Source organism: Nematolebias whitei, chromosome 15 (genome assembly GCF_014905685.2).
Source record: "Nematolebias whitei isolate Nwh7 chromosome 15, NemWhi1, whole genome shotgun sequence".
Classification (NCBI taxonomy): domain Eukaryota; kingdom Metazoa; phylum Chordata; class Actinopteri; order Cyprinodontiformes; family Rivulidae; genus Nematolebias; species Nematolebias whitei.
This window is the reverse complement of record NC_056512.1, coordinates 29,497,707-29,503,394: the sequence shown is the minus strand read 5'-3', so window position 1 is coordinate 29,503,394 and position 5,688 is coordinate 29,497,707. Positions and strand designations below refer to the sequence as shown.

The 5,688-nt window shown below is 37.0% G+C and overlaps 2 protein-coding genes across 3 annotated transcripts in view; both read left to right on the top strand.

Annotated features, from left to right (window-relative positions):
- The window catches only part of LOC119421599 (septin-9), a 916,196-nt gene that overhangs the window by 335,276 nt on the left and 575,232 nt on the right, over positions 1-5,688 (top strand). The gene's annotated exons all lie outside the window — the stretch shown is intronic.
- The window catches only part of pvalb5 (parvalbumin 5), a 571,007-nt gene that overhangs the window by 335,276 nt on the left and 230,043 nt on the right, over positions 1-5,688 (top strand). The window lies entirely within an intron of this gene.

Sequence of the window (5,688 nt, the reverse complement as noted above, 5' to 3'; positions counted from 1 at the left end):
CAAACCTGCATCTTTGCAAAGACATTCTACCCAGGAAGACTAAGATTAATTACAAACCTTAAAACTAACTGAACTTTCTAGTCTTTATTCTCACTATAGATGGTCTTTGTCCTTCCATAGACCTTAAACAACTTCATTAAAAAAAAACTTCTCATCTACAAAGCTTTAAGAAATAAAGTAGGTGTAAGTTGAAGACTGGATGCATTCATGTAACTTTTACAGAAACTTTTGGGAATATTTCTACTGATTGTGTAGAACTATCACTGTTTATGTAGATTACTGAAGTAATTTAATAATCTGATGATTTATACTGAAACAATTGTTGGTTTCAGGTGTCTGCATTCATTTTACTTGTGTCTGCACTGAAACTGTTTTAACATCAAAGTTCATGCACAATAATCCAGGTAAAAAAATCCAACAAAGTTCAAACAAAGTGGATGTTTTTTTTTTGTTGTTGTTGATATGTTTCATCCTTCATCCAAAGGACTTCATCAGTCCGAGGAGCCACAAACAAACTCAGTCCCACAAGCAGCACACTCCCATAGTCAATCAACCAGTTTACTGGTGACAAGATGGTTTCTGGGAACCGCCCTCTCCCCCACTGTTTGTAGCTCCTTGGACTGATGAAGTCCTTTGGATGAAGGACGAAACGTCTCAGCAACAACAACAGCAACAAAAAAAAAGAAACGTCCAGATGACCTGACTGAACTTTGTTGGATGTCTGTTTCAACCATCTGTTAAATTTTTAAAGCTCAAAAGTCTTCCTTCCTTGTTAAAAAAAAAATTAAATATCTTTAGAAAAAAGTATATATAAAACTTATTATCCTCCATTTATTTTACATCAAGACATTAAATTTAAATGCTCCGTTCAATCTGCATGAATGTGTATTTTCATCACGTGCAGCTCGACTCGTGCATCTTGAGATCTCTCTCCATTATTTTCTGACTGTTTATCAGTAAACGGAGGAGGTTATAAACAGAGCAAACTCTGAGGAAGTTACAAAAAAAATGACCTTTTAATTAAATGCTCTCAATACAAGATCAATCAATCAACCTTTATTTATACAGGTAAATCCCATTGAGCCCCGAGGACTCTTTTACAAGAGAGACCTGATTTCAAGATAATCACATAACCAGAATAAAGTTGTCCTTATTAGGTTGGATTCATTGTACAGTTTGCAATATGTGAGCTGCATATTGTACATAAAGATATATATTTAAATGAACGTGTCCAGAGATTATATTCAGCCCTTCATACAGAGAAGAGCCCATCACTGAGACGCTGCTGCTCGTCTTGCTTTCTGCTCCAGTCCACCTGCCTGTTTGCATGGATGTATGACAACCCTGAAGCAGTGTGCCGACACAATTGTGAATCAGAGGACATCTTCATTTATTTATGACTCTATTAAATTTCTGCACAAGGACAAGGAGGTTGAGCGCTATGGCCTCTCCGCCCTTTTCTTTGGTGTGTGTGTGTGTTTCCTGCTTCCCCCCCATCCTGCTGTTTCACCATTTCTGTCAGTCATTAGTTCAGATTTATGAAGCCACCTGCTGAGAAAATGTAGACAAATGTGTGATAAATATACGACATGGCCGGGAATTTTTTTTTGTCCACACACACAAAAAAAAAAAAAAAAAAAAAGTTTATTTTGTTTGTTTTTTTAGAAAATGCACATCATTTGTCAGCAGTAATTCGGAGCCGTCTTCACTTAACATTTTAATTGATTATCTGTGCAATTAAATTATTAAAATGAATGCTTTTCAATTATGAAACAAGAGCAATTAACTGCAGTACCATGCAATTGTGATGAAGTTATTATACACTTCATTATTTAAACTGCCAAATGATGTATGACATGATTTGCAGTCTGCATGACCGTTGTAACGATGAGTAAAATGGCAAACATTAATAAAATAATAAATTACAGTGTAAAGAAAGCAAATGATGATAAAAAATATTAACTAGTGTGAATGAAACACTTTATCAAGGCAGGGAAGTTGTTGATTCTGATTTAATAACTCACTTCCTGTGTCCCTTTAACACCTGCTGCTTGTGAGTTCAGTGAGATCATTCTTTAATTGTCTACAAATTCCAGGTAATAGTCTGTGACACTCAGTATAAATGTGCTCCAACAATAAAAACTGGCAAACATCCAAAGACCTCAGCTGAAACTAGTTGCAGTGTCAAAAAAAGGATCAATATGCATGCTCAAACAGGACATGGGGTTAAAATTAAAATGACAGCACAAAGGATATTAAATATTTGACCTGCACTTTTATAAACAAGATTTTTGTCATTAAGTTAACGACACATCTGAACCTTATCTTAAATTTAATTTCAGCTGCAATCAAGCATCAGAAGGCAAACACGTGTGAAAAGAAATATGCAATAAAATAAATAAAACAAACTTTAAAAATTAACAAATTAAAAACCTTCTCATAGAAGAGCAGGGTGTGCGTGAAACAACAACGTCAACACTGTAAAGTGAGCTGGATGTGGAGCACACTGGTTACTTTTTTTTTTATTCATCCAGCAAAAACAGAACATTGATTACAGAAATAAAAAAAATTAAAAAACCAGCTGTGACTTTTTTTAAAATTGTTGTTTCCTTCCCCATCCATTTCCACCTTGCTGCCAAATGTAAAGTAAATAAATAAATAAAAATTAATCAGCTGTAGTCCTGAATGATTATAAGCATGAAAACACACAAGATCAACAGAGCATAAAGTAAATACGTGGATAACGTACATTCAAACATAAACACGAGTATATATGCGGATATTGAAATAGAATATGGATATTTAAAATCATAGAAGTATACTAGGTTACATTTTTTTCTAGTGCATTTCATATTATGTTAATTTCTTAAAGGCTTGGGCAAAAGAAAACATATATTTTTATGTGCGGTTCTGCAAAAACATTATTATCAAATACTATCTTACCTGTTGTAGAACAGACAGAGTTTTGGTCTTACCCAAGTGATGAGCTAATGGCTAGTCCACATGGAGTCATGGTCATTTCACAACGCTCCATGCAAAGCGTCTTTCATAAACCTTTTAGACTGCTGTCAAATTTTAGTTGCATTGATATTTTTTATGGATTATTGTATTTGTAAGAAAGTTTCATGTTTGCTTCTGTTATGATTTCAAATTATCTTATAGAGGAACCAGGCAGAACAGTTTACTGACCATTAATGTTGCTGTGAAATTGGTACACACTTCTTGTTTGTTGACAATTACTGAAAGCTTTATGAGTTATGGAATTACAGATGCACACAGACATGCACACAAACACAACACAAAAATACATTTTAGCACAAGGGTCATGTGCATCAGCCCATCTGGTGGCTGAAAGCTGTACTGAAAACATTGTCAGAGTCAGAGAAGTTTAATCGTCATTTCAGCTGCGTACAAGTACATATTGAAATGAAACAGTGATCAGTGTTCTGATATGTGGTTAGCAGCACAAAGTTTTTCTGTTTTTATAGCAGCAGAAATAAAACCCATGTAAGGTGCAAAAAATGCAAAAACTTGAACAGATTGCAAAAACGTACAAGTAGAGAAGTCACAAACAGTACAACACATTTAGATTGTGTGCCTTATTGGTACATAAACCTGGAAAAAAATGTATAATATACTTTATTGTCAAAATGTTCAAAAAAATGATTATGTTAAAAACATACAGTATGTCCCCAACTGGAGCAGAAATACAACCACACAGCAGTTAAAAAATATCAGATTTCCTCATTAAATATAATTTAGATTGACCCTAAAATCAGATGAAGTCACATCTGTATTAGGCAGTCTGGACAAAGTTAAACTGGCAACACTTTGGTAGGTGAACACCCACCACAAGTTTCTTCAAAAACCCCAGCTGAGCCACACAATCATGAACGCACCGCGGCGCCGTGAGGAGTGCGCTCCCACACAAACACTGCACACAGAGGAAATTAAAAAGCTGCGATGATGACTACATTACAAACAGTTGCAGAATGAACCTGGGCCTGAGGGGTCGGCGGGACTGAGAGCAGAGCTGCTTTAAAGCCACACACAAATTAGATGGTGGGGTTGAATTAAAGATTACACAGTGAGCTAAAAATTAAAGTAAAAATCTGCAAAGGTGTTCGAATATGCACGTTTACAACCCTTATCCAGACTGTGTGTGTGTGTGCGAGCGTGCATCAATGTTTGAAGAAAAAGCTGCATTAAGGTTCTGATTATCTCCATAGAAGAAGACGGGCCTTGTGTCCTGGTCATTTAAACTCAAACAGCCTATTCAATAGAAAGAAAAGCCATGGACAATCACACACACACACACACACACACACACACACACACACCAGGAGCTCTCGTTGATTGCAGAGAAAGCCTTACATGCTCCTCCTCCGTCCTCTCTATTTACAGACAAATTAAGACATTGATTTCTCCTCTTGTACTTAAACATGTATCGATTTGCCTCCGATGTCCCGGTGTCTGAAATTACCTCTAACCTCCTTCTGCTCATGGACACACACACACACACAGACACACACATGCACAGACAATAGATTTTGCCTAAAATAATAGCAACCGTTGTAAATATAAGCCAGAGAAAGATGACAAGCAACACTGAGGTGGAACAGCAGCTATATGTGCACGCCTTGACAAATCCCCGCTATCAGTGTTGAATCATGCCTCTGCTCCCATCTACAACTCAAACATCTCAAACCCCCAAACAACTGTAAAAATAACTGAGGAACTGCTTCAGTGACTTGCTCTGCTTCCTCAGTTGTGGCTCTGCTGATGGTAAAACAGGTTGATGGGTCCAAACCACCTCCAGAAATGTCCTCTTTTCTTTCAGTTGTACAGTATATTCTTTTTGAATCACATTTTCTTTCACCTTTTTCCATTGCCAGCACAGCTCCAGGTGTGATAAATGAGTCCCTCTGATTATAGATGGTGCAGTCCTAAATCATATGTACCCGTTCTCCAACAAAGCATCTAAACAACTGTCCTGCTGATGGGGGAGAGAAGATGGCCTCCAAGGACAGACTGAGCCACCTTTCTCTTCGTGTCAAATGCTGTGCGTGGATGAACTTGACTTTTTTCCCACATTTCCGCAGGCCACAGGCACAATATCTTTGTAGGAGTGTGGCTCAGACTCTGTTATGGGAACATGTGAGGTGATTATGTCAAGATGCTACAGGCGCATGACGTCTGCCAGCGACATAGGAAAGCAGGTAGGAGATCACAGTTACAGCGCCATAAAAGCACACTGGCAATAAAACTAAATCTAATAGAAAGTGTTATGAAAGCGGTATAAAATCAGGAAGCTGGACAGTCTTTTGTTTTACCAGGAAAAAAAAGTGCTAATAATTATACAGTTCAAACTGATATATTTACCACCACCACTCAGTAAACAGATTTGTAATTTCTACCAGACTACAGTATGTTCACATCATTGCCCCAGTTTATAGAAGACAGCTGCGTCTCCTAACGCACGGAGGAAAGCAGGAGGTATGTATGCAACATGAATCATTTCAACTGTCAAAACATAAAGGGAATATTTAAACTACTTCAGTTTTCGTTATAAAACTTTAAAAGTTTTGCAAATTTTTACAAGAACAGATTGGATCTTTTAAAGCATGGGCTCAAACTGTAAGGGTGCATTCACACCAGCCCTGTTTAGTCCGCTTTAATCGAACTCTA